Consider the following 11277-nt stretch of genomic DNA (forward strand, 5'->3'; position numbering starts at 1 on the left):
CATTTAATGAATGAAAGTTTTTGAATAATTTATTCAAAGGGTATTTTCTATAATAATATGAATAGAATGCACCATAAATGCCAACCATATAGTTATAGACGTCAGATGCGCGTTCCGTCTACACGTTACCTCAGCACGTAACACATTAAAAGGTCGCGCGAATCGAGCAGTTACAAATACGAAGATGAAGACAATTAAAATCCTAAAATTAAAAAAAAGAAGATTTGTTATGTACATAACACATGCCATTAGTTTTCTCGTTTGAATTGTTTTACATTTGTTATGTCGGTACTTTTAATAGCTTGCTTTGCGATATGGAATTTGCTCATTAATGAAGGCCGTACGATAACCTTTAGTTGCTAACGTCTACGTCATTTGATTTCTGGTGGAAAGTTGTCTCATTAACAATCATACCATTTCTTCATATTTTTATTTTGATCCAAATATTGTTTAGGCTATCTGTGTCTAGGGTTGAAAAACCTTAAGTGTTTCAATGATGATCGTAATAATAGCGTTTTATGAACTTTAAATTTACAGAAAAACGAAAACATCAATGATTTTTCATATAAGCACATGCAAGCTGATTTCTTGACCGGTTATACACTCAGGGACGAAAGGTCCATCAGCATTGGAACCGACTCAGTGGTTGTAAAAACTCATAAAAATACCACTCATCTAATTCAGTACGCCAGGTGTGGGTCTCGTCTACATAAAACTCACCATTAATGATCGAATCAAAACACTTGATTGATTGATTGACTGTTGGTGTTAAATGCCACTTTCAGTACTTATGGCTATATCGAGGCGGACAGTTTTTATTGGTGTAGGAAGTAGGTTGCCCGGAGAGAACCATCGAAGAGAATTCACAATCAACGAACAAAGGGACGGAAGAACAGTCAAACAAACAAGTAATATACACAACGATCACTATATATACCGTTGTTACTAGGCTGGGGGTAATAAACTAGAGGTTCTAAAGAGCCTGATGCTCACAATGTGCATTTTCAACAATTATGGTCACTCTTCATCATTAAAGATTTGACTATAATTCATGATTACGATCTCTTTTTTGTTGATCTTGTTTTATTGACAATTTCGTCTGTTTAAGGTTCCTTTCTATCTACTTTATTTTTATTTTCATATACAAATAAGAAAAAAATATCGTCATTCAAGGGAGACAACTCATAAGGAGCCAACTGACAATTTCAGCTTTGTTGACTCATTTGTAGATCTCGTATTGTTCCTAATTTTTGCTGTTTACAATTTTTCTTAAACTATTGTAATTTTTGCATAATATACAGATATTGAGTCCAAATCACCAAGAAAGGACAATATCACCTATAAGGAGTCGAATGACAATTTCGGCCATTCCGATATATTTGCAGATCTTTTCCTATTTATATTTTTTTTTACCTATTATTATATTTGAGCCCACAATGCAAAATTTTGTAAAATTGATCTTTAAGAGCAATAACTCCTATAAGGAGTCGACCAACGATTTCGGACTTGTTAACACATTTGTAGATCTTGGCTTGCTGGTCAATTTTGCTATTTCAAGGCTCTCTTTATCTATTATATTTTTAGACATAATAAGCAAACATGCAAAAAATTAAAAATTAAAATCATCATATAGGGGCAATAACTCCTATAATGAGTTGACCCAGGATTTCGGCCATGTTGACTTGTATGTAGATCTTGTCAAGCTGATCATTTTTGTGGATTTAGTTTCTTTCTGTCTATCATAGTTTCTAGATAATAGGCAAAAGAATGGTTCACATTTTCATTTAAGGACAATAACTCCTATAAGGAGTCGTCTGAAGTTTGGTGTAAACGGGCAGCAGATAGATCTAAACATTCTGAAAATTTCAGCCCCTGTCAGATTTTCTCTATCTATAGTGGTTTTCGAGATAATAGACAAAACATGCATTGTATCCCTCTGTTATATTCTTAGCCATATGTCGTATGTTATATTCTTAGCCATGTCGGCCATGTTGGTTGGAAGGCAGGATCATCGGACACATTTTTCATACTAGATACCCCAATGATGAGTGTGGTCAAGTATGAATTTTTCAAGGGTACTTCTCAGAAAAGACTTATTGTTAGTGTTATTTCATATAGAAAAGATACAAGGTACTCAAGAGGCCAAATAATCACATTTTAGCTTACGTGGACCGAAAGGCCAAGTGAGCTTTTCTCATCACATGGCGTCCGTCATGCGTCGTCGTCCGTTAACTCTAGTTTACAAAATGTGTCCGATGATTCCACCCACCAATCAAGATGGCCGACATTGCTAAACAGAAACAGAAATGTTCAAAATGATGAGATCTACCTACTGTCTATTTACGCCAAAACTGTAAGGCGACTTATGATAGGTGTTATTGTCCTTAATGACGATTTTTCGAGAAAAGAAATTCAAAGTTTGCCTTTTATCTTTAAAATTATAATAGATAGAGACAAACTTAAAATAGCATAAATGATCAACAAAACAAGACCTATATATAAGTCAAATGGCCGAAATTTGTAGTCGATTCTTTTTATGAGTAATTGCCCTTCAAAGGTTTTTTTGGGGCATTTTTGCCTATCATCTTAGAAACAATATTAGATAGATATAACTTTATAAATAAAAATTTAGCAAGACAAGATGAATATTTTCAAAACCGCAGGGAGACTTTGTATACAAATTATTGCACTTAAATGACGATTTTACCTTTTTTGTTTCTCCATTTTTGTATATTATCTTGAAAAATAGAATTGATAGAAACTGTTATTTGCTAAAATCATCAGCAAGACAATATCTACAAATAAGACAACATGGCAGAAATCGTTGGTCGACTCATTAAATGAGTTATTGCACTCCGAATGACGATTATTACTTTTTTCTTGCATTTTTCCTCATTATCTTGAAGACTACAAAAGATAACAGAAAAGTCCTTTATTATATACTTTGATAATTAATTCCGAATAAAGTTGACACATTCGCCCAATATAAATAAAAGTTAAACGAAAAATAAAACGTTAAATAAGGCTAATAAACTATTGCCTTTTTAGCTCACCTGGCCCGAGGGGCCAATTGAGCTTTTCTCATCACTTGGCGTCCGTCGTCCGTCGTCTGTCGTCGTCGTCGTTAACTTTTTACATTTTGAACTTCTTCTGGAGAACCACTGAATGGAATGAAACCAAACATGGCATGAATGTTCCTTATGAGGTGATGATCAAGTGTTGTTACTTTGTAGCCGATCCATTATCCAAGATGGCCGCCAGCAGGGGACTTGGTTTAACATAGGACCCTATGGACAATACATACAAATGTCTTATTTTAGAGAACCACTGAATGGAATGAAACCAAACATGGAATGAATGTTCCTTATGAGGTGCTGACTAAGAGTTGTTACTTTGTAGAAAATCCATTATCCAAGATGGCCGCCAGAGAGGGACTTAGTTTAACATAGGACCCTATGGGAAATACATACAAATGTTTTCTTCTAGAGAACTACTGTATAGAATGAAACCAAACATGGCATGAATGTTCCTAATGAGGTGCTGACCAAGTGTTGTTACTTTGTAGCCGAACCATCATCCAAGGTGGCCGCCAGCAGGGGACTTAGTTTAACATAAGACTCTTAGGGAAATACATACAAAATAGCTTCTTCTAGAGGATTACAGGGCCAGTATTAAACCAAATTTGGCCTCAATCATTATTAGGGTATCTGTTATGATTTTAATCTATTTTTACATGATTTCCAAAACCAAAGTAGAATCAGTTGAGCGACACAGGCTCTTGAGAGCCTCTAGTTTATGATAAAAATACAGAAAAGATAGACACTTGCAAAATTTAATCAAATAAAAGCATATAAATTAATGTCATAAATAGATCTTTAATGTTTTCAAAAGGTAAACCAATCAGTAATTTCGTTAATACAATTTCGGGACCGGTTATCTCGGTTACTTATAGTTATAGTTGAGGACTTATAATTAAGTATATGTAAGAGAATGATAATCCCTTTCTTCATGATTTCATTCTCTTACAAACTTAGAATATTATAAAGTGCTCAAGGCTCAAATGATCTCTTAATTGGTTGTATTTAAGAATTTGTTTCATTGTCAGTGCAATGTTTATGATTATTGCATGACTTCCTTTTTAGGCATTTCATTAATGGATTAGTTTTAGTGATGTAAGGACTTTCTTATCATTTGGGAAATATTTAAAAAAAAATGCGTTATACATATTAGGTGACACAACAGAACAAAGAAAATGTAGGAATTTTATATGTTTCCTGATTGTGAGACCAGATCCAGTAATAATTTAATGATATTAATATTTTCATAACATTAACGGTACCAATGTTACTGCAACGGTAAACTTCATCTTATATTGATTTGTTTGTTTGTTTCAAAATTCAACTTTTAGTCAGTTTTAATCACAAATTCTTTCAAGCTGATAAATGTGATTCGGGGCATTTGTAACTCATTTATAGAAACCCTTTCTTCATGATTAAGTACGAGCGTTAGCGAGTTCTTATCATGAAGTAAGGGATTATCATTCTCTTACAAACTTAGAATATTATAAAGTGCTCAAGGCTCAAATGATCTCTTAATTGGTTGTATTTAAGAATTTGTTTCATTGTCAGTGCAATGTTTATGATTATTGCATGACTTCCTTTTTAGGCATTTCATTAATGGATTAGTTTTAGTGATGTAAGGACTTTCTTATCATTTGGGAAATATTTAAAAAAAAAATGCGTTATACATATTAGGTGACACAACAGAACAAAGAAAATGTAGGAATTTTATATGTTTCCTGATTGTGAGTATGAATGTAAATCATGTAATATTTTAGTGAGGAATTATCCTTTTTTTTAATTTACAGTTCAAATCAATTGATACATTTGAGTTACAACTAAATTTTATTTAACAGCCAATATTTTGGTCCGGCTTTTAACATCAAATACTATTTCATTATGTCAGGGAAATGTTCAAATAAAATGCCTTTTAATAAAAGTTTTTCATATGTTCAAGACTTAAATTAAATTCCTGTTTTTATTTTTTATTTCATCGGAATATTGGAAATAACTATTCTTCCAAACCGCTGATCCAGTGATCAAAGTTTTGGAAAGCTAAAAATTAAGGTATTTTTTTTATTTCAAAGCTTTTTTTTCTTTTTTTCTTTTTGCAAATGCTTTGATATTGTTTAATTATTTAGCAATTTGAAGTTATTAATATTTTCATTATAACATTCACGTTACCAATTTTACTGCACCAGTAACTTCAACTTATTTTGAGTGTTTTGCTTGTTTCACTATTCAACTTTTAGTCAGTTTCAATCACTGTGTGATAAATCCTTTCAATCGGATAAATGTGCTTCAGGGCAGTTGTAACTCATTTATAGAAACTCTTTGTTTTGAACTGTAAATAGACCCACATAATAGGATAATACCTTACTAAGAACATGATTTACATTCATTCTTCACAATTAAGAGGCATCAAGTCCTACAATTTCATTGGTCGAGAGCACTTTGCTATATTCTAAGTTGTCTTCGACACTAGACAGTGAAATGCATACAGATCTTCCTTGTATATGTAAGAGAATGATTATCCCTTTTTCATGATTAAGTACGAGCGTTAGCGGGTACTTATCGTGAAGAAAGGGATTATCATTCTCTTACAAACTTAGAATATTGTAAAGTGCTCAAGGCTTAAATGATCTCTTGATTGGCCTGCTTGGTTGTATTTAAGAACTAGTTTCATTGTCAGTGCAATGTTTGTAATTAATGCATGACTTCTTTTTTAGGCATTTCATTTATGGATTAGTTTTAGTGACGTAAGGACTTTCTTATAATTTTTTAAAATATTATAGATTGTGTTTTAGACATTAGATGACACAACATGAAATGGTAAGAAATGTTTCCTGATTGTGAGTATGGATGTACACTTTATCGAGGAATTATCTTTTTGTTTATTTCCAGTTCAAAATTTGAGTTACAACTAAACATTTAAAAGTTTAAAATATATTCAAAAGTTAAACTAAATTCCTTTTTTTAGAATTTTATCAGAATATTGGAAATTACTATTCTCACCAACCGCGGATCCAGTAATAATTTGAAGATATTAATATTTTCATAACATTAACGATACCAATGTTACTGCAACGGTAAACTTCATCTTATATTGATTTGTTTGTTTGTTTCAAAATTAAACTTTTAGTCAGTTTTAATCACAAATTCTTTCAAGCTGATAAATTTGATTCGGGGCATTTGTAACTCATTTATAGAAACGCTTTGATTTGAACTGTAAGTAGGCCTAAACAATAGGATAATCCTTTACTAAGAACATGATTTCATTCAGTCTTCACCAAATCCTACAATTTCATTGGTCGAGAGCACTTTCCTATATTTTAACATTAAATATCGACTGCCTGTAATAAACACATGATTCAAACTGCTATGTATCAATGGGAACGTAGTAGAGTTTAGTTTACGCTTTGAGGACATTAACACTACACTTAGTTTAGTTCAATGTCAACACGGTCTTATACTTCCATTTATCTGCATTTCAAGCAGAATGAAATTAATTTTCCTATTTTACAAAATAATTATCCCTTTTCTATGATTACTGCTCATACAAATAGGATTCCCCGTAAACAGATTTTTTTTGTATGTAATTAAAATGCTTAAAGAAGACTTTCTTGTCTCCTTTTGTTCATACATTATACGAAATTAGTTGCACGGAATGTTTGTGACATGTGTTTCTGCAAGTACGAAAAGCCATAACTCTTAAAACAACCCATGAGCATCAGTAGACTGTAAAGAGATATAACATTATTCACAAAAGAAACATTCAATGTTCATGGAAGCACTAGCACAAAAGATGTTTCTAAAAAAAAAGCCCCCCCCGCACCCCGCCCCCCCCCCCCCACCTTCACAAATAATGAGTTTTTACTGCAGATACAAAAACGGGAATCAATTTGAAATAGCATACTGTATCTATAACATCGTTTTTGTTGTTGTTGTTGCAATCCTAGCAAAATAGATGTTTCTTAAAACAGACCATTGATCATTTTTTTCCCAATTTCCCAAAGATCCATTTGCAATCGTTATTATACATATATTTCAATTTTTGAAAAGAAATCCTAGTCTCAAATTCTTCACTCATCTAGATTTGGGTGTTAGTGTTATGGTAGATTTTCGAAAGTCTCTGTTTAAATTCTTCACTTGTTTAGACAGTATGAAACACAGTATGTTGAACTTAAGATGGCTATTTTAGAGTGAGGGTGTTGCTTTGGTTTGTTGTGTACGTGGCTGTGTTTATTTGTAGATAGCTTTTGCTCTTGTTATTGTGAACAACACAATTACTTTTTAATTAGTGCAGTTTTTGGTACATGGTTGATGATTTGTTATAGCGTGTCCTCTGAGAAGTTAGTGCGTGCATTCATATCATACATCATCACATCATATATTAACATACCAGATCACTAATACTCTTAAGGAAATAAAGCTGCTTTCTTTTTTTATTAATTTTCTTTCAAAATTCCCATCTCCGTAACGAAGATATATGCCTTCGTTAATATTTAGGTAATTATTTGTTAAATAGGACATGAAAGGTCTGATACATGTACAGATTTTTAGACGTGAAACATGAAAATTGTTTACAATGGAGTTTACATATCTCCGATAATGAGATATTCTAGTGCTAGTTTTTCCTTCCAAGATTTATTTGAGATGTCAACAAACAATTTTATGAAAACGTTGGGATGAAATTGTGGTAAAAACTTAATAACATTTTTGCTAGAAAATCTCACATCTTGAGGTTTTCTACTCTGTCATTTACGCTTTTTTTTTCTCTCGTTTTTAACGTTTTTGAGGTCATCAGGTTTATTGAAAATAACACTTGATTCATTCGTTGCGTCCCAAGAGCCTTTCTGAAACATAAGCGTTAACCAAGGTGGCAGTATGAAAGGAGGGTAAAGGTTGTTTTCTCAGGTTTTTTTATGTTTTAAAAAAAATTATGTTTCGAAATGATTAAATTAAACATGACCCTTTTGTGATTAGTTTCAAAGCATTCAAATTCATACCCCTCTGTTAGCCATGTCGGCCATGTTGGTTGGAAAGCAGGTTCATCTAACACATTTTTCAAACTAGATACCCCAATGATTAGTGCTTAGGTTTGTTTCGAATTAGCCGAGTAGTTTCAGATAAGAAGATTCACGTAGAAGTTAACGGACGACGACGGATGCCCTTAAATGATTTTTTTTTTTTGCATTTCTGCCTATTATCTTGAAAACAATAATAAATAGATATAGATATAGGAAGATGTGGTATGAGTGCCAATGAGACAATTCTCCATTCAAGTAACAATTTATAAAAGTAAACCATTATAGGTCAAGGTACGGCCTTCAACACGGAGCATTGGCTCACACCGAACAGCAAGCTATAAAGGGCCCCAAAAAATTACTAGTGTAAAACCATTCAAACGGGAAAACCAACTGTCTAATCTATAAAAAAACGAGAAACGAGAAACACGTATAAACTACATAAACAGACGACAACTACTGTTCATCAGATTCCTGACTTAGGACAGGTGCAAATAACTTTATACATAAAAAATTGCCAGAAAGACAAGATATACACATCAGTGAATAGTGAATATGTTCGAAACCGTAGGGAGACTTTGTATACAAATTATTGCACTTTAATGACGAATGAAAAATGTAACGCAAAATAAGGCTATTAAACTATTAACATTTTGTATGATAAAAATACAGAAAAGACAGACTGGCACTTGAAGAATTTAATCAAATAAAAGTATATAAATTAATGTCATAAATAGATCTACAATGTTTTCAACAGGTAGAGGCAGCAGGAATTTCGTTAATACAATTTGGGGACCGGTTATCTCGATTACTTATATTAAGAACTTATAATGAAGTTGTCTTTGACACCAGACAGTGAAATGAATACAGATCTTCCTTCATTTAATATCGACTGCCTGTAATAAACACATGATTCAAACTACTATGTATCAATGGAAACGTAGTAGGGTTTCGTTTACGCTTTGAGGACATTAACACTACACTGAGTTAAGTTCAATATCAACACGGCCTTATACTTCCATTTATCGGCATTTAAAGCAGGATGAAATTAATTATCCTATTTTACAAAATAATTATCTTTTTCTATGAATACTGCTCATACAAATAGGATTTCCCGTGCACAGATTTTTTCTTGTAAGTAATTAAAATGCTTAAAGAAACATTCTTGTCTCCTTTTGTTCATACATTATACGAAACTAGTTGCACGGAATTATTTTTGACATGTGTTACGTTACACAAGTATTCCCCATTCTAAACTAAAAGACAAATTGAAAGAGTTGGTATTACTTAGTTTCATTAAAAAGAATTGCGAACGTAGATACAAGTATCTTGTCTTGGGGAGGGATAAATCCTACTATGTAAAGAACAACATATTTGTTACGTTTGGAGGACGTGTTTTTCAACAGACTGTCGGAATTCCAATGGGAACCAATTGTGCCCCTCTTCTTGCCGACTTGTTTCTTTATCATTATTAGGCTGACTTCATACATTCAGTACGCCAGGTATGGGTCTCGTCTACATAAAACTCACCATTAATGATCGAATCAAAACACTTGATTGATTGATTGACTGTTGGTGTTAAATGTCACTTTCAGTACTTATGGCTCTATCGAGGCGGACAGTTTTTATTGGTGAAGGAAGTAGGTTGCCCGGAGAGAACCATCGAAGAGAATTCACAATAAACGAACAAAGGGACGGAAGAACAGTCAAACAAACAAGTAATATACACAACGATCACTATATATACCGTTGTTACTAGGCTGGGGTAATAAACTAGAGGTTCTAAAGAGCCTGATGCTCACAATGTGCATTTTCAACAATTATGGTCACTCTGCATCATTAAAGATTTGACTATAATTCATGATTACGATCTCTTTTTGTTGATCTTGTTTTACTGACAATTTCGTCTGTTTAAGGTTCCTCTCTATCTACTTTATTTTTATTTCCATATACAAATAAGAAAAAAATATCGTCATTCAAGGGAGACAACTCATAAGGAGTCAACTGACAATTTCAGCTTTGTTGATTCATTTGTAGATCTCGTATTGTTCCTAATTTTTGCTGTTTACAATTTTTCTTAAACTATTGTAATTTTTGCATAATATACAGATATTGAGTCCAAATCACCAAGAAAGGACAATATCTCCTATAAGGAGTCGAATGACAATTTCGGCCATGCCGATATATTTGCAGATCTTTTCCTATTTATAATTTTTTTTACCTATTATTATATTTGAGCCCACAATGCAAAATTTTGTAAAATAGATCTTTAAGAGCAATAACTCCTATAAGGAGTCGACCAACGATTTCGGACTTGTTAACACATTTGTAGATCTTGTCTTTCAATTTTGCTATTTCAAGGCTCTCTTTATTTATTATATTTTTAGACATAATAAGCAATAACTCCTATAATGAGTTGACCCAGGATTTCGGCCATGTTGACTTGTATGTAGATCTTGTCAAGCTGATAATTTTTGCGGATTTAGTTTCTTTCTGTCTATCATAGTTTTCTAGATAATAGGCAAAAGAATGGTTCACATTTTCATTTAAGGACATTAACTCCTATAAGGAGTCGTCTGAAGTTTGGTGTAAACGGGCAGCTGATAGATCTAAACATTCTGAAAATTTCAGCCCCTGTCAGATTTTCTCTATCTATAGTGGTTTTCGAGATAATAGAAAAAACATGCATTGTATCCCTCTGTTATATTCTTAGCCTTATGTCGTATGTTATATTCTTAGCCATGTCGGCCATGTTGGTTGGAAGGCAGGATCATCGGACACATTTTTCATACTAGATACCCCAATGATGAGTGTGGTCAAGTATGAATTTTTCAAGGGTACTTCTCAGAAAAGACTTATTGTTAGCGTTATTTCATATAGAAAAGATACAAGGTACTCAAGAGGCCAAATAATCACATTTTAGCTTACGTGGACCGAAAGGCCAAGTGAGCTTTTCTCATCACTTGGCGTCCGTCATGCGTCGTCGTCCGTTAACTCTAGTTTACAAAATGTGTCCGATGATTCCACCCACCAATTAAGATGGCCGACATTGCTAAACAGAAACAGAAATGTTCAAAATGATGAGATCTACCTACTGTTTATTTACGCCGAAACTGTAAGGCGACTTATGATAGGTGTTATTGCCCTTAATGACGATTTTTCGAGAAAAGAAATTCCAAGTTTGCCTTTTA

This window comes from Mytilus californianus, unplaced genomic scaffold, assembly GCF_021869535.1.
Source record: "Mytilus californianus isolate M0D057914Y unplaced genomic scaffold, xbMytCali1.0.p SCAF_4, whole genome shotgun sequence".
Taxonomy (NCBI): domain Eukaryota; kingdom Metazoa; phylum Mollusca; class Bivalvia; order Mytilida; family Mytilidae; genus Mytilus; species Mytilus californianus.